The sequence below is a fragment of the Choloepus didactylus genome, assembly GCF_015220235.1.
Source record: "Choloepus didactylus isolate mChoDid1 chromosome 26 unlocalized genomic scaffold, mChoDid1.pri SUPER_26_unloc5, whole genome shotgun sequence".
Classification (NCBI taxonomy): domain Eukaryota; kingdom Metazoa; phylum Chordata; class Mammalia; order Pilosa; family Megalonychidae; genus Choloepus; species Choloepus didactylus.
In genome coordinates, this window is record NW_023637618.1 from 1 (window position 1) to 25287 (window position 25287).

Sequence of the window (25287 nt, forward strand, 5' to 3'; positions counted from 1 at the left end):
GGAGATGAAAAACACAATGGAGGGACACAACAGTGGATTTGAACTGGCAGAAGAAAAGATCAGTGAACTGGAAGACAGGTCATTTGAATTCATACACACAAAAGAACAGATGGTGAAAAAAATGGAAAAATATGAGCAGGGTCTTAAGGAGCTGAGTGACAACATGAAACGCACAAATATATGTGTTATGGGTATCCCAGAAGGAGAAGAGAGGGGAAAGGGGGCAGAAAGTGTAATAGAAGTCATATTCACTGAAAATTTCCCAACTCTTATAAAAGACAGAAAATTAGAGATTCAAGAAGTACAACGTACCCCAAATAGAATAGATCCCAATAGACCTACTCCAAGTCACTTACTGGTCAGATTGTCCAATGTCAAAGACAAAGAGAGGATTCTGAAAGCAGCAAGAGAAAAGTGATCCATCACATACAAGGGAAGGTTGATAAGACCATGTACAGATTTCTCCACAGAAACCATAGAGGCAAGAAGACAGTGGCATGATATATTTAAGATAATGAAAGAGAAAAACTGCCAACCAAGAATTCTATACCCAGCAAAACTTTCCTTCAAAAAATGAGGAAGAGATTAAAACATTTTCAGGCAAGCAGACACTGAGAGAGTTTGTGAATAAGAGATGGGCACTACAAGAAATACTAAAGGGAGTGCTACAGGCTGATAGGAAAAGACAGGAGAAAGAGAGTTGGAGAAGAGTGCAGAAATGAAGATTATCAAGAAAGGCAAAAGGAGAAGAAAAAGTAAGATATGACATATAAATTCCAAAAAACAAAATGGTAGTAGAAAGTACTGCCCTTACAGTAATAACCCTAAATGTAAATGGATTAAACTCCCCAATAAAAAGACACAGACTGACAGAATGGAATAAAAGACAGAATCCATCTATATGCTGTCTACAAGAAACTCCCTTTAGACACAAGGACAAAAATAGACTGAAAGTGAAAGGTTGGAAAAAGATATTTCACACAAACAACAACCAAAAAAAGCAGGAGTAGCTATAGTAATATCAGACAAGTTAGATTTCAAAAGGGAAAGAAAAGAGACAAAGAAGGACACTATATTAATAAAGTAGTCAATTCATCAAGAAAACATAACAATCATAAATATTTATGCACCAAGCCAGAATGCCCCAAAATTCATGAGGCAAACACTGCAATCACTGAAAGGAGAAATAGATACCTCTACAATAATAGTTGGAGACTTTAATACACCACTCTCATCAATGGATAGAACATCTAGGGAGAGGATCACTAAAGATGTTGAATTGTCTGATAAATGAACTAGACTTGACAGATATTTATAGAACACTACATCCAACAACAGCAGGATACACTTTTTTCTCAAGTGCTCATGGAACATTCTCTAGGATAGACCACATGTTGGGTCACAAAGCAAGTCTCAACAAATTTAAGAATATTGATATTACACAAAACACTTTCTTAGACCACAAAGGAATGAAGTTGGAAATAAATAAAAGGCAGAAGGTCATAAAAATTCACAAACATATGGACGCTAAACAACATCCTCTTAGAAAACTAGTGGGTAAAGGAAGAAATTACAGGAGAAATTAGTAAATACCTCGAGGCAAATGGCAATGAAAACACAACTTATCAAAACTTATGGGATGCAGCAAAGGTGGTGCTGAGAGGGAAATTTATTGTCCTAAATGCCTATCTTAAAAGAGAAGAGAGAGCAAAAATTGAAGAGTTATCTGTTCATCTGGAGGAATTAGAGGAAGAACAGCAAACCAACCCCAAAGCAAGCAGAAGGGAAGAAATAACAAAGATTAGAGCAGAAATAAATGCAATTGAGAACAGGAAAGCAATAGAGAGAAACATCACCAGAAGTTGGTTCTTTGAGAAAATCAATAAAATCAATGGACTGCTGGCTAGGCTAACAAAAAAAAAAAAAAAAAGTGAGAGTGAGAGAGAGAGAGAGTGAGGGAGGGAGAGGGGGAGGGAGAGAGAGAGAGAGAGAGAGAGAGCAGATGCAAATAAATGCAATCAGAAATGGGAAAGGTAATATAACTACTGACCCTGCAGAAATTAAGGAGATAATGAGAAGATACCATGAGCAACTATATGCTAATAAACTAGACAACTTAAATGAAATGGACAACTTCCTAGAAAAGCACAAACAGCCAACATTAACTCAAGAAGAAATAGATGACCTCCACAAACCAATCACAAGTAAAAAGATTGAGTCAGTCATCAAAAAGCTCCCAAAAAGGAAAAGCCCAGGACCAGATGGTTTCACATATGAATTCTACCAAGCATTCAAAAACTAATTAGTACCAATCCTGCTCAAACTCTTCAAAAAAATTGAAGAAGAGGGAAAGCTACCTAACTCTTTCTATGAAGCCAACATCACCCTAATACCAAAACCAAAGATACTACAAAAAAGGAAAATTACTGACCAATTTCTTTAATGAATATAGATGCAAAAATTCTCAACAAAATACTCACAAATCGAATCCAACAGCACATCAAAAGAATTATACACCACGACCAGGTGGGATTTATTCCAGGTATGCAAGGCTGGTTCAACACAACAAAATCAATTAATGTAATACACCACATCAATAAATCAAAGCAGAAGAATCACATGATCATCTCGATTGATGCAGAAAAGGCATTTGACAAAATTCAACATCCTTTCCTGATGAAAATACTTCAAAGGATAGGAATAGAAGGGAATTTTCTCAATATGATAAAGGCAATATATGAAAAACCCACAGCTAACATCACACTCAATGGGGAGAGACTGAAAGCTTTTCCTCTAAGATCAGGAACCAGACAGGGCCCAAAAAAGTTTGTCTATATTGTGCATAAGAGTGCCCACCAGAGTGAACTTTTGGTTCATTTTGGAATCTCTGCCACTGAAGCTTATTCCATTTCTTTTAACATCCCCCTTTTGGTCAAGATGTTCTCCATCCCATGATGCCAGGTCTAGATTCCTCCCTGGGAGCCATATTCCATGTTGCCAGGAAGATTCACTCCCCTGGGTGTCAGAACCCACATAGGGGTGAGGGCAGTGATTTCACCTGCCAAGTTGGCTTAGTTAGAGAGAGAGGGCCACATCTGAGCAACAAAGAGGCATTTGGGAGGAGGTCCTTAGGCACAATTACAAGCAGGCCTAGCCTCTCCTTTGAAGCAACAGTCTTGCCAAGGGCACATCCTGTTGTAGAGGGCTTATCCAATCGAACCATGAGTCCCATAAGTCTGTGAGCACATCAGCAACCATTGAGATGGGGAAGACCAATACCTCTGCATTCTCCACCTGCTTCTCAAGTGGGCTCTGCATATTTTTTCATTGTTTTTTTTAAAATTAACTCTTTTTTAATCAACTATATAAAAAATTAAAAAGAAACGTACAATAAAAAAATTACAAACAAACCATAACAAGGGAGTAAGAAAAAGACAACTAACCTAAGAAAATACTTTACTTCCAACATGTTCCTACTATACCCCAAGAAAATAACCTAATATAGCAACATTCCTGTAAAATTGTTACTACCATACCCATCAGAAATTAACAGACTATAGTCATTCCTGGGCATTCCCAGAACATTAAATTTACCCATGATAGCTTATCTGTTCTCATTGGGTTATCATTCCCCCTTCCTTAATTTCTCTCTCTTGCTAGTTCCCCTACATTCTACATTTTAAACAATTTATTTTACATTTTTCAATGTTCGCATTAGTGATAGCATATAATATTTCTCTTTCTGTGCCTGACTTATTTTGATCAGCATTATGTCTTCAAGGTTCATCCATGCTGTCATATGTGTCATGACATCATTCCTTCTTACAGTTGCATAGTATTCCATCACATGTATATACCACATTTTGTTTATCCACTCATCTGTTGAAGGACATTTGGGTTGTTTCCATCTCTTGGCAATTGTGAATAATGCTGCTGTGAACATTGGCATACAGATATCTCTTCATGTCACTGCTTTCTGATCTTCCAGGTATATACTTAAAAGTGCAATCCTTGGATCGATGGGCAGCCATATATCTAGTTTTCTAAGGAAGTGCCAGACTGACTTCCAGAGTGGCTGAACCATCATACAGTCCCACCAACAATGAATAAGAGTACCAATTTGTTTACATCCTCTCCAGCATTTGTAGTTCACTGTTTGTTAATGACAGCCATTCTGATTGGTGTGAGGTGGTATCTCATTGTTGTCTTAATTTTCATCTCTCTAATAGCTAGTGAAGCTGAACATTTTTTCACATTTCTTGGCCATATGTATTTCCTCTTCAGAGAACAATCTTTTAATATTTTTTGCCCATTTTATAATTTGGCTGTCTGTACTCTTATCATTGAGTTGTAGGATTTCTTTTTATGTGCAAGATATCAGTCTTTGGCCAAATACATGGTTTCCAAAATTTTTTCCCATTGTGTTGGCTCCATCTTCACCTTTTTGACAAATTCCTTTGAGATACAGAAACTTCTAAGCTTGAGGATTTCCCATTTATCTATTTTTTTCTTTTGTTGCTTGTGCTTTGGGTGTAAAATCTAGGAAGAGGCCACCTAATACAAACTCTTGAAAATGTTTCCCTACATTATCTTCTAGGAGTTTTATGGTACTGTCCTTTATATTGAGATCTTTGATCCACTTTGAGTTAATTTTTGTGTAGGGTGTGAGGAAGGGGTCCTCTTTCATTCTTCTGGATATGGTTATCCAACTCTCCAAGCCCCAATTGTTGAAAAGACTGTTATGTCTCACATCACTGGCTTTCAGGGTCTTATCAAAGATCAGTTGGCCATAGATCTGGGGGTCTATCTCTGAATTCTCAATTGAATTCCATTGATCAATATCTCTATCTTTTTGCCAGTACCAGGCTGTTTTGACTACTGTGTCTTTATAATAATCTTCAAAGTCAGGGAGAGTAAGTCTGCCCAGTTCATTTTCCTTTTTTAGGCAATTTTTAGCAATTTGAGTCATCTTCCCTTTCCAAATAAATTTGATAACTAGATTTTCCAAGTGTGCAAAGTAGGATGTTGGAATTTTGGGGGGTTTGCATTGAATCTGTAGATGAGTTTGGGTAGAATTGACATCTTAATGACATTTAGCCTTCCTATCCATGAACATGGAATATTTTTCCATCTTTTAAGATCCCCTTCTATTTCTTCTAGTAGAGTTGTGTTCCTTTCTTTGCATAGGTCTTTTACATCTTTGGTTAAGTTTATTCCTAGGTACTTGATGTTTTTAGTTGCTATTGAAAATGGTATCTTTTTCTTGAGTGTCACTTCAATTTGTTCATTTCTAGCATATAGAGGCATTACTGACTTATGTGCATTAATCTTGTATCCTGCTACTTTGCTAAATTCATTTATTAGCTCTAGTAGCTGTATCATCAATTTCTCAAGGTTTTCCAGACATAAGATCATATTGTCTTCAAACAATGACAGTTTTACTTTTTCCTCTCTAATTTGGATGCCTTTTATTTCTTTTTCTTGCCAGATTGCATGGCTACCACATCCAGGAGAATGTTGAATAACAGTGGAGACACTGGGCTTCCTTGTCTTGTTCCTGATCTTATAGGGAAGGCTTTCAGTCTCTCACCATTGAGTACTGCTCTAGTTTGCTAATGCTGATGTAATGCAAAACACCAGAAATGTATTGGCTTTTATAAAGGGGGTTTATCTGGTTACACAGTTACAGTCTTAAGGCCATAAAGTGTCCAAGGTCACATATCAACACTCGGGTACCTTCACTGGAGGATGGCCAATGGTGTCCAGAAAACCTGTGTTAGCTGAGAAGACACATGGCTGGGGTCTGTTCCAAAGTTCTGGGTTCAAAATGGCTTTCTTCCAGGATGTTCCACTCTTGGCTGCTGTTCCTCAAAAATGTCACTCTTAATTGTTCTTGGGGCATTTGTCCTCTCTTAGCTTCTCCAGAGCAAATGTCTGCTTTCAACAGGCATCTTCAAATGGTCTCTCATTTGCAACTGCTCTTTCAGCTTCTCTGCATTCTTCAAAGTGTGCCTCTTGGCTGTAGATCCTATTCATAATGTCACTCTCAACTGCACTGTGTTCCTTCTGTTTATCAGCTCATTTAAATTGCTCCAGTGATTTAGTTAAGACCCACCCTGAATGACTGGGTTAGCACATCCATGGAAATTATCCAATCAGAGTCATCAACCACAGATGGGTGGGAGGCGTCTCCATGGAAACACTCAAAGAATTACAGTCTAATTAAGACTGAAAGGTCAGCCTACACAAGATTACATCAAAGATAATGACATTTGGGTGGACAGAATACATTGAAACTGGCACATTCCACCCCCTGAAACCCAAAATGACATTAACTTTCCATATACCAAATACATTCATCCCAAAACAATATCACAGAAATGCAAATCATTTCAGTAGCAATAGTTAAGTACAAGATCCCATCAAAATGAATTACAGGTGTGGTCAGTCCTAAGGCATAATTTTCCTTTAGCTGTGGATCTGTGAACTTAGAACAAGTTATGTGCTTCCAATATACAAAGGGGGGACATTCATAGGATAAACATTCCCATTGCCATAAGGAGAAAGAGTAAGAAAAACAGGGCTAACAGGAACAAAACAGTTCCTAAAACTTGCAGGACAAGGTCCATTAGATTTCAAAGTCTGAGCGTCATTATCAGAACAACATTGCATCCTTGGGGCTTGAGAGAGTGGGTGTCTAACACTTCTTAAGGGCCTTTTTGGGAGCCCTTTCCTCTCCTAACACTGGGGTGAGTTCTCCAACATATCCACACATTGGGGAGACAACCTGCTCAGCCCCTCCCTCCTCAAACATTGGGGCAGCACCTGGATTCCCTTCCATCTCCAGGACACATGCTCAACCCCTTCAGAACAGTGAGGTGGCAGCCAGGCTCTTTCCAAATCCCTGGGAACATGCTCCACTCTCTTTGGGGCCTGGGGTGGCAAAACTCTTCTGGAGCATTGAGACAGAAGGCCCACCCTCAACCTCTAGGGAAAACTTACCCCATTCATGCATGTGGGCTACTCCACTACCCAGCCCAAGGCCTCTTGACTCCAGACCTCAAGTTCCATGGCTCTGTCTTTGAAGAAATTTTTACTTCAATTTTTTCATTGTCTGTCTCCTCCAGTCCAGACCAGCAGTGGCTCTGTCTATAAAGATCTTGCAAAAATTATGTTGGTTTTGCATGAAGCACACAGTGGTCAAAGCTGACAGACAATAGAACTTTCCACAAATCCTTTCTGGATAACTCCATTTCCAATCTTGGCTTGTACTGAAATGGTGGTTGGATTTCATGTTTTGTTAAATCTTCATGTGGGTATGTAACTTCTGGGATTCTACCCATGGAAGCCCATAATTTTCCAAACCATCAGTTTCTGGTTCCTTCAAAACCAAAAGTTCAGTTATAAGTTTAACTCTCTCCACTAACATTTTACTATAAGCTTTAAAGAGAAGCCAGGGTACATCCTCCGTATGTAGTCTGAAGATCTCCTCAGCTAAGTATTCCAGGTTGTTGCTTTCAAATTCTTCCTTCCATCTGACACCAGGACTCAATTTTGCCAATTTCTCTGCCACTTTAAAATGAGGGTCACCTCTCTTCCAGTTTGCAACAACACATACATCATTTCTGTTCAAGGCCTCATCAGAAGTATCTTTAGAGTCCATGTTTCCATACACAGTCTCTTCAAAGCACTTTAGGCATTTTCTATCAAGCCCCTCACAATTCTTCCAGAATCTTCCCCTTATCCACTTAAAAAGCCATTCCAACATTTTTGGTATTTGCAAACCCAGCAGCAAAGCACTCCATTTCTCTGGTACCAAAATCTGTTCTAGTTTGCTAATGCTGACTGAGTGCAAAACACCAGAAATGGATCTGCTTCCATAAAGGGAGTTTATTTGGTTACACAGTTACAGTCATAAAGCCATAAGGTGCCCAAGGTAACACATCAACAATTGGGTACCTTCACTGCAGGATGGCCAGTGGCATCTGAAAAACCTGTGTTAGCTGGGAAGGCACATGGCTGGCATCTGCTCCAAAGTTCTGGTTTCCAAATGGCTTTCTCCCAGGACATTCCTCTCTTGGCTGCAGTTCCTCAAAAATGTCACTCTCAATTGTTCTTGGGGTGTTTGTCCTCTCAGCTTCTCCAGAGCAACAGTCTGCTTTCAATGGCTATCTTCAAACTGTCTCTCATCTGCATCTGCATCTCATCTGCATCTGCATCTCAGCTTCTGTGCATTCTTCAAAGTGTCCCTCTTGGCTGTAGCTCCTCTTCAAATTGTCACTCTCAGCTGCACTGAGTTGCTTCTGTTTGTCAGCTCATTTATATGGTTCTAGCAATTTAATTAAGACCCAGCCTGAATGGGTGGGGTAACACCTCCATGGAAATTATCCAGAGTCATCACCCACAGCTGGGTGGGGCACATATCCATGGAAACACTCGAAGAATTACAATCTAATTAACACTGATGTGTATCCTCACACAAGATTACATCAAAGATAATGGCGTTTGGGGGACATAATACATTCTAACTGGCACAAGTACTATGCTGGCTGTGGGTATTTCATATAGGCTCTTTGTCATATTGAGGAAGTTTCCTTCAATTCCTACCATTTGAAGGGTTTTATCAAAAAGGGATGTTGGATTTTGTTGAATGCTTTTTCAGCATCTATTGAGATCATTTGATTTTTCTCTTTTGATTTGTTAATGCATTGTAATACATTGCTTGATTTTATGTTGAACCATACTTCCATGCCTGGAATGAACCCCACTTTGTCATGGTGTATGATTTTTTTCACTGTCTTTGGATTCAATTTGCAAGTTTTTTATTTTTTAGAATTTTTGCATCTGTATTCATTAGGGAGATAGGCCTGTAGTTTTCTTTTTTGTAGCATCTTTGCCAGGTTTTGGTATTAGATTGATGTTAGCTTTATAAAATGACTTAAGTAGTGTTCCATTTTCTTCAATGTTTTGAAAGTGTTTAACTAAGATTGGTGTCAGTTCTTTTTGAAAAGTTTGGTAGAATTCCACTGTGAAACCATCTGGCCATGGACACTTATTTGTGGGAAGCTTTTTGATGACTGATTGGATCTCTGTGCTTGTGATTGGTTGGCTTAGGTCTTCTATTTCTTCTCTGGTTCATATGTTTCCAGGAAATTGTCCATTTCCTCTACATTATCCAGTTGGTTGGCATACAGTTGTTCATAGCATCCTTTTATAATTTTTTAAATTTCTTCAGAATCCACAGTAATGTCACCTTTTTCATTCATTATTTTGTTTATATGGGTCTTCTCTCTTTTTATTTTTTATTTTTTCAGTCTATCTAGGGGCTTGTCAATATTGTTGATCTCAAGGAACCAACTTTTGGTGTTATTTATTCCATTGCTTTTTTTTCTCTATGTCATTTATTTCTGCTTTAATCCTTGTTATTTCTTTTCTTCTACTTGGTTTAGGGTCAGTTTGCTCTTCATTTTCCAGCTTCTTCAGTTGGTCCATTAGTTCTTTGATTTTAGCTCTTTCTTCCTTTTTAATGTATGAATTTCATGCTATAAATTTCCCCCTCAGTACCACTTTTGCTGCATCCCACAGGTTTTGGTATGTTGTGTTTTCATTTTCATTCATCTCTATACATTTAGTGTCTTCTCTTGCTATTTCTTGTTTAACCCACTGATTGTTTGGGATCATGTTGTTTAACCTCCAGGTACTTGTGAATTTTCTAAGTCTCTGATGGTTATTGACTTCTAATTGTATTCCATTGTGGTCAGAGAATGTGCCTTCAGTAATTTCAATTTTTTAAAATTTATTGAGGCTTGTTTCATGTCCCAACATGAGATCTATTCTGTGGCATGTTCCATGTGCAGTAGAGAAGAATGTGTATTCTGGTGATTTGGGATGAAATGTTCTATATGTGTGTGTTAAATCCAATTCATGTATCAGATTATTTAGGTGTTCAATTTCCTTATTCATCTTCTGTCTGGTTGATCTAACTATAGGATAGAGTGATGTGTTGAAGTCTCCCACAATTATTGTAGAAATATGAATTGTTTCCTTTAGTTTTGCCAGTGTTTGTCTCATGTATTTTGTGGCACCATGATTGGGTGCATAAACATTTATGATTGTTATTTCTTCTTGTTGAATTGCCCCTTTTATTATTATGTAGTGACCTTCTTTTTCTCTCATAGCATCCTTGCATTTAAAGTCTGTTTCATCTGAGATTAATATTGCTACTCCTGCTTTCTTTTGGCTGTAGCTTGCATGAAATACTTTTTTCCATCCTTTCACTTTCAATTTCTTTGTGTCCCTGTATCTAAGATGAGTCTCTTATATGCAGCATAATGATGGTTCATTTTTTGATCCATTCTGCCAATTTATGTCTTTGATTGGGAAGTTTAATCCATTAACATTCAATGTTATTGCTGTGAAGGCATTTCTTGAATCATCTATCTTATCCTTTGGTTTTTTTGTTAGATATTTTTCCCTCTCTCTCTTAATGTCCTTTAATGTGCCCATACTGAATCTCTTAATTACTGAACCTTTCTGCATATCTCTCTCTCCTTTCTTTCTTTTTCTGTCAGTAGACCTCCCTTTAGTAGCTCAAGAAGGGCATGTCCCTTGTGAGCAAATTCTCTCAGCATTTGTTTGTGAAAAATTTAAGCTCTCCTTCAATTTGAAGAACTTTCCTGGATGAAGAATTCTTGGTTGGCAATTTTTGTCTTTCAGAATTTTAAATATGTCATGTCACTGCCTTCTCACCTCCATGGTGGCTGCTGAGTAGTCACTAGTTATTCTTATGCTGTTTCCTTTGTATGTGGTGAATTGCTTTTCTCTTGCTGCATACAGAACTCACTCCTTCTCTTCAGTATTTGATAGTCTAATCAGAATATATCTTTGAGTGGATTTATTTGTATTTATTCTATTTGGAGTTCACTGGGCATTTATGATTTGTGTATTTTTAATGCTTAGAAGATTTGGGAAGTTTTCCCCAACAATTTCTTTGAATACTCTTCCTAGGCCTTTACCCTTCTCTTCCCCTTCTGGAACAACGAGTCTTATATTTGGATGTTTTATATTATCTATCATATCCCTGTTGTCCATTTAAAATTTTTTGAATTATTTCCTCATTCTTTCTTTTGTTCTTTCATTTTCTGTTCTGTCATCCTCTATGTCACTGATTCATTGTTCAGCTTCCTCTAGTCTTGTATTATGAGGATCCAGAGTCTTTTTAATTTGGTCAACAGTTTCTTTTTTTCCATAAGATCATCTATTTTTTTTATTTACTCTTGCAATTTCTTCTTTATGCCCTTCTAGGGTCTTCTTTTTGTCCTTTTTATCCTGTGCCATGCTTTTCTTCATGTCTTTTATATCCTGTACCATGCTCTTGTTGTTCATCTTTAGTTCTTTAATTAACTGCTTCAAGTACTCTGTCTCCTCTGATCTTTTGTTTTGGGTGTTTGGGCTTGGGTTATCCATTTTGTCTCTTTCTTTCATATGCTTAAAATTTTCTGTTGTGTTTGGCCTCTTGGAATTTGCTTAACTTGATATGGTTCTTTTAGGATATGTAGACTGAGTCAATCCCTTATCTCTAATTTGTCAGAGCTACAGATTCATGGAGTATACTTTCTCTAACTTCCCAGCAGGTTGTGTCTGCAAGCCACCTATTCCCCTCAAGTCAGTTGTCCCCCACTTTGTGTTTGTGGTGAGTGGAGGTGTGAGTCTTGTGTCCAATTTGTGCACTAAGCTTGCATTTGTAGTTGGTATTGCCTACCCTGCATATGGCAAATGCATCTGAGCAGTTAGGGAGGGGCTCAGCTTTAATAATCATATCTCCCAGGTGTTCCTGGAGATTTAAAGCTGTTGCAATAGTCTAATCCTTCAGTTAAGTCTTGCCACAGTTTGTCTCTGGTGCTGACCCACAAGTCCTTGGTATTGGCATATGGTCCCTGGGAGATGCGAGTGGGTCCCTCTTCCAAGCCATGGACTCCTAGGTCTTCTGCCAAGGGTCAACTGTGCTACATCACAGGTGAGTGTCATCCCCCAAGGGAGGTTCTGGGCTGCAGGGCTGTGTAGGGGCTTTCCCAGTCTGCTGAAAAGATGGCTGAATGGGGTGTGTTAATTTCCCCCTTTTCACACAGCTCCACATTCCCATATCTGGAACAATTAGCTGAGGGTGCAGGAAAGCTATTTTCCATGCCCAATAAATTGGTTTGTGCATTGTTGTTGGATAAACTTCCCATTACACTGGTATGTTTGGGGCAGCTCTGGTTTGTGGTGCTGGTGCCAGGCAGGAGCATTCCCAGCCCACCAGGAAAATGGCTGTGAAGGGATGACCCCTTTTTTCTTGGGAAGTTGCAGTGTTTAGTGAGTTTTCTCAGCCACTGGACTTACTGCTTTGTGTCTCAAAGCTCTCTTAGCTCTGCTCTTGTCTGGGCCCAAATTGCAAGTCTTTGAGGCTTTCTGTAATGGGCTTCCTAGAGTAATTGTTTTAGAAAAAGAGAAAAAAGTGATTAAAAAAGAAGGGCTGTCCTTGTAGATCTAATGGGCTACTGAAATGCTAAGAGACAAGTAGATTAGGGCATTAAGAGACAATCAAAAATTTCTGAAAAAGGTAAAGAGGCAGCCAACTCAATGGGAAAAAAATTTTGGAAACCATGTATCTGACAAAAGACTGATATCTTGCATATATAAAGAAATTCTACAACTCAATGACAATAGTACAGACAGCCCAATTATAAAATGGGCAAAAGATATGAAAAGACAGTTCTCTGAAGAGGAAATACAAATGGCCAAGAAACACATGAAAAAATGTTCAAGTTCACTAGCTATTAGAGAGATGCAAATTAAGACCACAGTGAGATACCATCTAATACCGATGAGAATGGCTGCCATTAAACAAACAGGAAACTACAAATGCTGGAGGGGATGTGGAGAAATTGGAACTCTTATTCATTGTTGGTGGGACTGTATAATGGTTCAGCCACTCTGGAAGTCAGTCTGGCCGTTCCTTAGAAAACTAGATATAGAGTTACCATTCAATCCAGTGATTGCACTTCTTGGTATATACCCAGAAGATCAGAAAGCAGTGACACAAACAGATATCTGCATGCCAATGTTCATAGCAGCATTATTCACAATTGCCAAGAGATGGAAACAACCCAAATGTCCTTCAACAGATGAGTGGACAAATAAAATGTGGTATATACACATGATGGAATACTACATGGCAGTAAGAAGGAATGATCTCGTGAAAGATATGACAACATGGATGAACCTTGAAGACATAATGCTGAGTGAAATAAGCCAGGCACAAAAAGAGAAATATTATATGCTACCACTAATGTGAACTTTGAAAAATGTAAAACAAATGGTTTATAATGTAGAATGTAGGGGAACTAGCAATAGAGAGCAATTAAGGAAGGGGGAACAATAATCCAAGAAGAACAGATAAGCTATTTAAAATTCTGGGGATGCCCAGAAATGACTATGGTCTGTTAATTTCTGATGGATATAATAGGAGCAAGTTCACAGAAATGTTGCTATATTAGGTAACTTTCTTGGGGTAAAGTAGGAACATGTTGGAAGTAAAGCAGTTATCTTAGGTTAGTTGTCTTTTTCTTACTCCCTTGTTATGGTCTCTTTGAAATGTTCTTTAATTGTATGTTTTTTGTTTGTTTTTTTTTTAATTTTTTTTTCATACAGTTGATTTAAAAAAAAAAAGTTAAAAAAAAAACAAGGAAAAAATATGTAGAGCCCCCTTGAGGAGCCTGTGGAGAATGCAGGGGTATTGGCCTACCCCACCTCGATGGTTTGCTAACATGACCACAGACATAGGGGACTGGTGGTTTGATGGGTTGAGCCCTCTACCGTAGGTTTTACCCTTGGGAAGATGGTTGCTGTAAAGGAGAGTCTGGGCCTCCCTATAGTTGTGCCTAAGAGCCTCCTCCCAAATGCCTCTTTGTTGCTCAGATATGACCCTCTCTCTCTAGCTAAACCAACTTGAAAGGTGAAATCACTGCCCTCCCCCCTACGTGGGATCAGACACCCAGGGGAGTGAATCTCCCTGGCAATGTGGAATATGACTCCTGGGGAGGAATGTAGACCTGGCATCATGGGACACAGAACATCTTCTTGACCAAAAGGGGGATGTGAAAGGAAATGAAATAAGCTTCAGTTGCAGATAGATTGTAAAAGGAGCCGAGAGGTCACTCTGGTGGGCACTCTTATGCACAATTTAGACAACCCTTTTTAGGTTCTATTGAATTAGGATAGCTGGTGGTGGATACCTGAAACTATCAAACTACAACCCAGAACCCATGAATCTTGAAGACAATTGTATAAAAAAGTAGCTTATGAGGGGTGACAATGGGATTGGGAAAGCCATAAGGACCACACCCCACTTTGTCTAGTTTATGGATGGATGAGCAGAAAAATAGGGGAAGGAAACAAACAAACAAACAGACAAAGGTACCCAGTGTTCTTTTTTACTTCAATTGCTCTTTTTCACTTTAATTATTATTCTTGTTATTTTTATGTGTGTGCTAATGTAGGTGTCAGGGATTGATTTAGGTGATGAATGTACAACTATGTAATGGTACTGTGAACAATCGAATGTATGATTTGTTTTGTGTGACTGTGTGGTATGTGACTATATCTCAATAAAAATGAAGATAAAAAAATAAAAGTAAAATAAAAGCAAGGGAAAAAAAGAAGAGACAAGAAAGCAGAGAAACTGGCTCTTCAGACAAGGAAACTTGCCCTTTGGATTTGCATATGAGCCTGACTCTGTTTGAGGCCTGCTCTTCTCCATTCTATGTTCACGAGAACTCCAAAATGTCTCTGTTTCTATTTTGGTTTTTTTGTTGTTGTTTTTTTTTTGTTGTTTTTTTTGTGTGTGTTTTTTTGCTGTTTATGCTAGCCCTATCTCCTCTCCACTGAGGTGTCTGCTCCCAGATTCTGCGGTGTCTGGTCTCAGTCTGTCTGGAATTTGGATCAGCAGTCTAAGTTTTCAATAGAGCTGCAACTGGAATTTGCTCTTCTCATTATCAGCACTGACAGCCCCTCCTCCCACAGGACTGTGCCTGCCAGCGAGGGGCATGGGTACCCTGGCTGTGAGAACTTAGAGAATTTGCTGATCTCAGCTGTTTCACATGTTCATGGGTGTTGTATGAAGTATGCCCAAGGTCAAATTGCTCTCTGGTGTCTGGGCCATGCAGTTCCTGGATTTCTACCTATTACCCTGGTGGAGTAACTAAAACTTACACATGACCACTCTGCCATCTTGCCTCCTACTAGACACTGGATCTTTATTTCATTTCATTTTGCATCCCCCTTCTAATCAAGATGTTCTCAATCCCTTGATGTTAGTTCCAGATTCATCCTGGGAGTCATACCCTGCATTGCTAGGGAGATTTACAACCCTGGGTGTCAGGTCCCACAAAGGATGGAGGGCAGTGAGATCATCTGCAATATAGCTTAGAAAGAGAGGGCCACATCTAAGCAACAAAGAGGCACTTAGGGGAAAAATATTAGGCAAAATTATAGTCAGGTTTAGCCTCTCCTTTGCAGTAACAAGCTTCATAGGGGCAACACCCAAGACAGAGGGCTCAGCATGTCAAGCTGTCAGTCCCCAGTGATTGTGAAAACATCAGCAACAACCCAGGTGAGGAAGTCCAACAACTGTATCCTCTGCCAGCTCCTCAGGGGGGGCCCAAATATATATTTTTTATTCTCCACCCAAACTACTTTGGGATCTGTTGCTATTTCATTCTAAACTACACAGACCTACCATATCTCACTTCCTATTCAAAGTTCTATGTAACTGTGGTGTGTGAACAAACTGACTGTAGAAGTTATATTGTTTAGAAAATATAGGTCCTACATCATATAAACATTTCTTCCCTTAGTCTCACATGGAAGTTGAAGTTTTAACATACAGTTTCAACCTTCACTCTTTGGCCCAACTTGCCCTAGTCCAAACCAGATCTGCTTCATTCATATCTCTTATTGAATTCTGGGCTCTTTTTCAGCTTTTTTTTAACAGCTGCTGTATGTATTAATACTGGCATTCATTACTGCTGAACTCTAGCTCTGAGTTTCAGGTGTCACACAGATACCCAATGTATCAGGCACCAGTCAGGTTATACACCAAGTGATCAACATCTCAGAGTTTGGAGATAACCATTACAATTCAGGAATAGATTTGACTGCTGTAAGAGCTTACAATCTAGGGACAATTGCTATAATCATTTCCCTGTTAGGCTGTGCTCTAAGATTACAATCTGAGTTTATGCATTGAGTTAGTGCATATCAGTGAGGCATTGTAGTGTTTGCCTTTGTTTCTGGAGTACTTCACTAAAAATGATGTTATAGGATCCATTCACTTCCTTATGTGTCTTACAACTTCATTCATTCTCATAGTTGCTCAATATTTCTTTGCATGCCTACACCACAGTTCACCATTCTGTTCCTCAGTCAATGTACCCTTTGTCCACCTCCACCCACTGCAATTCATGAATTCTGCCTCCATAAACTCATGTGCAAATATCCATTCATGTCTCTGCTCTCAGATCTTCCATGTACATACCCCATTAATGATGTTGAAGGCCCTTATGGCCCCCACATACTTAGCTTCCTGGGGAACCCCCACAGTTACTTCCAGAAAGGCTATACCATTCTGCCTCCTCATCAAGAGTAAATAGGTACATCCCATTCATTATCTCTCCAGCACTTTTACCCATATTTAGAGTTTCCCTACAATTTTACAGAGATATATTCACCTAACATACAATTATCCACAGTGCACAATCAGTTGTTCACAGTATCATCATATAGTTGTACATGTATCAAAACAGTCAGCACTTGAACATATTGATTACTATGAAAATTTTTTTGGTGAATAATAAAAAAGATAATAAAAAGTAAAATAAAGTGTCATAAAATACAATATATTAGTAAGGGCAGAAAATAACATCACTACCAAGAATCTCATATCCCTCTCTTATATCCCTCTCTTATACACATTTAACTTTGGTATACTGCCTTTGTTACATTTAATGGAAGCATATTGCAATCTTAATGTTGATCATAGACTCCAGTTTGCTTTGATTTTTTTCCAAAGACCATCCCTTTTTCAACACTCTGCATGTTTTACATTTATTTATTCTCCCACATGTGAGAATATTTTTATATTTTACATTTAGTAACAGTCATTGGTCACTCCAGTTTTTGTCAAGTTATACAGTCCCAGTTTATCCTGCTGTTGTGGGGTGTAGTGTTCTATAAATGTGTGTCAAGTCTAGTTCATTTACCATACACCTCAACGTTTCTCTGTCCTTGTTGATCCTCTGTCTAGATGTTTTATCCATTGATGAGAGAAGTGTATCATGGTCTCCAACTATTATTTTAGAGTTATCTACATCTTTCAGTATTCTCAGTGTTTGCCTTAGAAATTTTGGGGCACTCGGGCTTGGTGCATATATATTTATGATCATTATGTTTTCTTGATGAATTGACACTTTTGTTACTATATAGTGTCCTTTGTCCCTTTTATTGTTTTACTTTTGAACTCTACTTTGTCTGATATTAATATGGGTACTCCCACTTTTTTTCTGGTTGCTCTTTGCATGAAATATCTTTCTGCAACTTTTCACTTTCAGCCTATTGTCGTTGTGTCTAAGGTGAGTTTTTTGTAGACAGCATAAAGATGGGTCCTGTTCTTTAATCAATTCTGTCAGTCTGTGTCTTTTTATTGGGGGAGTTTAATCCATTAACATTTAGTGCTATTGCTATCATTTTGTGTTTTGGATTTTATATGTCATATCTTATTTTTTCCTATCTCTCTTTTTACCCCCCCTGATATTCTTCATTTTTACACTCTTCTCCAAATCTCTTTCTCCTTTCTTTTCCTGTCAGCCTGTAACACTCTCTTTAGTATTTCTTGTAGCACCAGTCTCTTATTCATGATCTCTCTCACTGTCTGTTTGTCTGGAAATATTTTAATCTCTCCCTCATTTTTCAAGCAGAGTTTTGCTGGGTATAGAATTCTTGGTTGGAAGTTCTTCTCTTTCAGTATCTTAAATATATCATATCACTGCTTTCTTCCCTCCATGGTTTCTGCAGAGAAATCTGTACATAGTCTTATCACACTTCCCTTGAATGTGATGGACTGCTTTTCTCTTGCTTTCAGAATTCTCTCTTTGTCTTTGACATTGGACAATCTGTTCAGTAAATGTGGAGTAGGTCTATTGGGGTTGATTCTGTTTGGGGTGTGCTGTACTTCTTGAATCTCTAATTTTAAGTCTTTCATAAGATTTGTGAAATTTTCAGTGATTATTTATTTTATTATTCTTTCTGCCCCTTTTCCCCTCTCTTCTCCCTCTGGGACATGCATAACATGTATATTTGTGCATTTCATGTTGTCACTCACATCCCTAAGACCCTGCTCATATTTTTCCATTCTTTTCACCATCTATTCTTTCAAGTGTGTGAATTCACATATCTGGTCTTCCAATTCACTGATTATTTCTTCTGCCTGTTCAAAACTACCACTGTATCCTTCCATTGTCTTTTTCATCTCCTGCATTATGCCCTTCATTCCCATAAGTTCTGCCATTTTGCTTTTTCAAGTTTATGTGTTCTTCATTATGGTCATCCAGTGTCCTCCTTATATCCTTCATCTCTTTTGCTGTCTTCCCTCAGTTCATTGACTTTATTTTTTAATTGATTTTACTTTGTCCATCTCCAGTTCATTGAATTGGTTTAGAAATAATTGTTTCAACTCCAGTGTCTCAGTTGAACTATTAGTTTGTTCCTTTGGCTGGTCCATATTTTCATGTTTCCTAGTATGGCTCATTACCTTAAGCTGTCTAGTCATCTGACTTTCTTGATTAGTTTATTCTTGAGCTTGTTTTAACTCTTTTACCAAGGGTTTTCTTGTTGCTTGACTTTGCTCTCTCTCCCTTGGTGTTCAGTTCAACCTATTTTAGACCTTTAACTTAGATTCAGTTTAGTTGATCAGAATATTTCACCACATGTTTTTATGTTTCTTGCCCTGCCTTTATGTAGACTTCTTGTGTGATGGTCTCATCAGATATGGTCAACCCCAGTCAGATTTTCCTGGTCCAGAGAGGACCAGGTCTCAGGAAGATGGTATGGAGTTTTGTTGAGAATGGCACCCTCCTGATAGGCCTTCAGAGTCTATGCTTCTCCTATGCTGTCCAGCAGGTGGGGCTAGCCAGCCCACAGTTACCCCAGCAGTGTAAAGAAGTGTGTGGCTTTTAGTTCTCCTGGTGACCCTGACCCTGTCAGGGGTGTGACTGACTGAGGCTGGTTTCTGAATTCCAGTCCCTGGGGTCTGAGTTCCCAGAAGGAGGACTGCCACTGGAGCTTGGCCATGTGCCCCTTTTCTTGGGAAATTATGGTGTTTAGTGAATTTTCTCAGCCACTAGAATTATTGCTTTGTCTCTCAGAGCTATCTTAGCTCTTCTTTTGCCTGGGCCCAAATTGCAAATCTTTGAGGCATTCTGTCATGTGTTTCTTATAATAATTGTTTTAGGTAAAGAGAAAAAGCTTTAAAAAATAGGGCTTAGTATGAACTGTTTACAGTCTGTGCAAATCTAATGGGCTATTGAAATACTAAGAGACAAGGAGTTGGGGCCATCAAGGAACAATCATGAATGCAGAGAAACTGGCTCTTGAGACAAGGGTTCTCACCCTCTGGATTTGCATATTTGCCTGATTCTCTTTTAGCCCTGTCCTTCTCTATATTAAGTTCACCTGATCTCCATATATCTCTGTTTCTATTTTGTGTTTCCTTTTTTTTTTTTTTTTTTTTTTTTTTTTGCTGCTTTTTCTAGCCCTATCTCCTTGCTGTCAGGCTGACTGCTCCCAAATTCTCCAGTGTCTGGTTTCAGTCTGCCTATGTTTGGAGTTTTTGATCAGAAGTCTGAGTTTTCAATCAGAGCTGCAATTGTAGTTCTCCCTCCTGGTTCCCAACACTGATGGCCCCTACTCCCATGGGACTATGCCTGGCATGGAGGGGCATGTGTCCCCTGGCCCTGAGAATTTAGAGATTTTGATGATCTCAGCTGTTCCATACATTCATGAGTGTTGTATGAAGTATGCCCAAAGTCAACTTGCTCTGTGGTCTCTGGTCCTCACAGTTCCTGGTTTTCTACCAACCACCCTGGAGGAGTAACTAAAACCCACACTTCATCCTTCTGCCATCTTGTCCCATCCCCACGTGTAATAATGTTCAACATTTGGAAGTGTGAGCATTTTAACTTTTTCTTGTTTTTCAAGGTGGCTTTGGCTATTCAGGGCCACTTACCCTTCCATATATGTTTGCTGGTTGGTTTTTCCATTTTTGCAAAGTAGACTTTTGGAATTTTGATTGAGATTTTGTTAATTCTTAAATCATTTTGGGTATAATTGACATCTAGACACTATTTAAACATCCAATTCATGAAAATAGAATGCCCTTCCATTTATTCAGGTTTCTTTGGTTTATTTTAGCAATGTTTTCTAGGTTTCTGTGCACAAGTCCCTTAAAGCTTTGATTAGATTTATTCCTAGATATATGATTCTATTAGTTACTAATGTAAATGAATATTTTTTTCTGATTGGTCATTATTAGTGTGAATAAACATTACTGATTTAGGGGTATTTCACTTGTACCACACAGATTTCCTGAATTCATGTGTTAATTTTAAGAAATGTGTTGTGGATTTTTCAGGATTTTCTGTACATAGCAGAAAATTTGATAATAAAGTCTTACAAAATCAATGAAATGAATTCCAATTCTTATAATTACTCCTAACAAAATCATTCTTAGTGTTTGCTGTTTGATCTCTCTCTCTGTATTACACATACAGACACACAGACACAACACCCATACAAAGGAAATTAAAGAAATACCATTCAACACACTACTGCATTTTAAAAATTTATATTACTCAAATAACAATACTTAACTATATGATTACAGATGAGGTCTAACATACTGATTTATGAATAATTTAATTCCATATTGTAATAATATGCTAATTAATCATGCAGAAATCCACAGGAAAACTGAATAAGCTAAGCTTATTTACTATACTTGCTTCAACAAGTAGAAAATCATCTTGGTAGACACTCAAGAGGAATATAACAAGACAATTTTATAAAGCTTTTGGTTTTAAGTTCACATGATTCAAGACAGGATTTCAATATATGGACCAAGTTGTAATTGGGAAAGTTCACAGTGCAATATCTTATGATTTGGAGACACATAAGGTAAAAGATTTGGGGACACATGAGGAAAATACCTTGAGGTAAGGGCTTGAGGCAAATTTTGAGCAACTTCTGGTTTTTTAAGCTAGCTCTTTGCAAAGATCAACAAGATGTTTTTCTGGATGTATTAGATCATGTGAATTTTCTGAATGAAACAATGAAACTATTGTTTTTTCATTGTATGCTTTTGAGCATAAATTTACAGGAGTAAACAGTTATGATGATAGAGGTATTCTCAGTTCTCAGTTCCATCCTCTGTTTAATGTTAAGCTTGAGTTTAAATACAGATGATTCCTAGGTGTAAATGTGATGAATCAAATCTGCATCAATATTTCACATAGCTTCATTGCATAAAATGTTTCCTTTTACTGACATTTCAGTCTCTGTAAGTATCAGGTTTTCTTGTTTTTGTTGGATGATGGTTCTCATGGGTTAGTGGTTATGCAAAAGCATTTAAGAAAGTGGGCAAAATATATGGAGCACTGTAATACAGACAACTAATAAGAGGAAGAATTAACATCAAAGTTTTCATTTTGTTCTTATCTAGTCCTGGATGTTATAACAGATCAAGAGTGTAAAGTCTATCTTCATTTCAAAGAACAAACAAAATTAGATAAGGAGTTATATGCCATGTTACTTAATACCTTGATTCACAAATTTTATTTAATATATCATTTCATAATTAGATAACCCAGAAAGAAAATTTCTAGACTTATAAATGGAAACTTTTTTTCCTTAATATTACACCTGTTCACCTGATGAAAATATGGAGGTTTGCCCTTTCCTACTAGAATTAGTCCAATTTCATAAATTATCTAGGGAGAATTTTCATGGTGATGGTGCCATTAGCTGATTCCTCTACCAAATTCTCCACCATAAGAGGTAGGAATTTTCCTACACTAAAACCTTGTATAAAGGGAAGGAGGTTTAGGATAGAAAAAAGTGATCTATATTTAGAGAAGATGAAAATCACTAAAATACAAAATGAAAAGTGGGACATTATTATTGATCTTGTAGAGATTAAATGGATTAAAGGGAATAATATTAATAATTGTTTAACAACTTAGATAATGTAGAAGATATAGAATAATTCAAAGAAATACTCAAATTACATAACACAACTTAAGAAGAAATTGAAAATTGGAAAAAAGATTCAATCAGTAACCAATATCCTCCCCCAAAAGAAAATTCCAGGGCTTGCTTGCTGGACTGATGTATTCTACCAAACAAAAAAATATTTAACCCCAATCCTTCTCATATTATTCCAAAAATTTGAAGAGGAATGAATCCTTCCCAACTCATTCTATTATTGTGCCAGTTTGAATATATTATGTCCCCCAAATGCCATTATCTTTGATGTAATCTTGTGTGGGCAGACATTGTCAGTTTTGATTAGATTTCTTTGAGTGTTTCTTTGGAGATGTGCCCCACCCAACTGTAGGTGATAACTCTGATGAGACAATTTCCATGGAGGTGTGGCCCCACCCATTTAGACCCATTTAGAGTGGGCCTTGATCAGTGGAACCATATAAATGAGCTGATGGGCAGAGGCAACTCAGTGCAGCTGTGAGTGACATTTTGAAGAGGTGCTATAGCCAAGTGGGACACTTTGAAGAAAGCACAGGAGCTACAGATGAGAGACAGTTTGAAGATGTCTGTTGAAAGCAGACCCTTGATCCAGAGAAGCTAAGACAGGACAAATACCCCAAGTGCAACTAAGAGTGACATTTTTGACAAACTGAAGCCTAGAGAGGAATGTCCTGGGAGAAAGCCATTTTCAAACCAGAACTTTGGAGCAGATGCCAGCCAAGTGCCTTCCCAGCTAAAAGAGGCTTTCTGGATGCCATTGGTCATCCTCCAGTGAAGGTACCTGATTGCTGATGTGTTACCTTGGACACTTTATGGCCTTAAGACTGTAACTGTGTAACCAAATAACCCCCTTTTATAAAAGCCAATCCATCTCTGGTGTTTTGTATTCCAGCAGCATTAGCAAACTAGAACATTTATATTACATTTCTCTGAGATCAAAGCTAGGAAAAGACATCACAAAAAGGAAAACTATACATGAATTTTCATTATGAATGTATATGAAAATTCCTCAACTAAACCCTAACAAAACAACAAAATGCTAGCTTGATATTAAAAGGATTATTCACAGAGAAGAACAAGGATTTAAGCCAGGAAAGCAATGGTGTTTCAACATCAGAATATCAATTAATGAAATTAGCCAAATTGGAAAACTGAAGGAAATAAATCACATGATCATCCCAATTGATATAGAAAAGGCATTTGACAAAAGCCCTCTTTCTAGATAAAAATATACAAGAATTAATGGAATATAATTTTTTCAACATGAAACAAGGCATAAGTGAAAAGCTAAAAGGTAATATACTCATTGATGAAAATACTAAAATCTTTCCCTCTGAGGTGAAGGACAATACAAGATGTGTGTTTCTCCACTGCTATTCAACATTTTACTGGTTATTTCCTAGGGTAATTGGGCAAGAAAAGAAAAAAATTATCAACATTGGAAGCTGTGCTGGTTTGGATGTATTATGTCCCCCAAAATGCCTTTACCTTTGATGCAGTCTTGTGTGGGCAGGAAAAGTATTGGTGTGGATTGGTTTGGAGACATTTGGTTGGATGTTTACATGGAGATGTGATCACTCAAATGTGGGTGAGATTTTTCATTGGATAATTTCCATGGAAGTGTAGCCCTGGCCATTCAGTGTGGGCCTTGATTAGTTCACTGGAGCCCTACAGAAGCTCAGACAGGATTGAGCTTAGTACAGTCAAGAGGGACACTTTGAAGAATGCACAGGAGCTGAGAGAAGAACTGCAGTTTACAGAGACATTTTGGAGATGGACATTGAAAGCAGGCTTTTGCTCTGCAGAAGCTAACAGAGGACAAATGCTCCAAGAGCAACTGAGAGTGCCATTTTGAGAAGCAGCTTCAGCCTAGAGAAGAATATCCTGGAAAAAAGCCATTTTGAAACCAGAACTCCAGAGCAGATGCCAGCCATGTGACTTCCCAGATAACAGAGGTTTTCCACCAGTGAAGGTACCCAATTGCTGATGTGTTACCTTGGACAGTTTATGGCCTTAAGACTTTAAGTTTGTAACCAAATAACCACCCTTTATAAAAGCCAATCCATTTCTGGTGTTTTGCATCCCAGCAGTATTAGCAAACCAGAACAGAAGCAAAGAAATAAAACTAACTCTATGCACAGATGATATGATCCTTCATATTAAAGATTTTATAAAAATCACAAGTCAACTACCAAAGTTAATTGATGAACTCAGTAAAGTTGCAGTAACAAGATTAACACCTGCAAAGAACATTAGCAAATGGAAATATTAAAAAAATTCCATTCCCAATGGCATCTAAAAGAAGGAAATAAATAGAATAAATTTAATGGAGAATGAGAGGCACTTATACACTGAAAACTCCAATCAATGCAGAAATAAAGAATTCCTAGTAAATGGCAAGACACACCCTATTCATGTAATGGAAGACTTTATTTTGAAGATGTCACTATTACACTACATGATCTTCAGAGTCAATGCATCCATATGAAATCTCAGAAGACATACACAGAAATGGAAAAGACAATTCTCAAATAAATATGATTTGCAGGAGCCCTTGAATAGCCAAATCAGTATTAAAAGACCAATGTTGGAAATCTCAATCTTCCAGTTTTCAAAATTTACTTCAAAGCCACAGTAATCAAAACAGTGTTTTAATGCATAATAGATCACCATTTAGAGCAACAGAACAGAATTGAAAGTTCAGAAACCCTTATATTTATGGCCAATGTTTTTTGAAAAGGTGTCAAGTAATTTAATTGGGTTAAGTGTTGTCTCTTCAACAAATTTTGGTTAAACCAGATATCTGCACACAAAACAATGAAGTTTGAACCACACCTTATGCCTTATACAAAGGTTAACTTTAAATGGATCAGGGACACAAACACAAGTGCTAAAACAATAAAACTTGTATAAGAAAATATAGGGGCAGTCTTT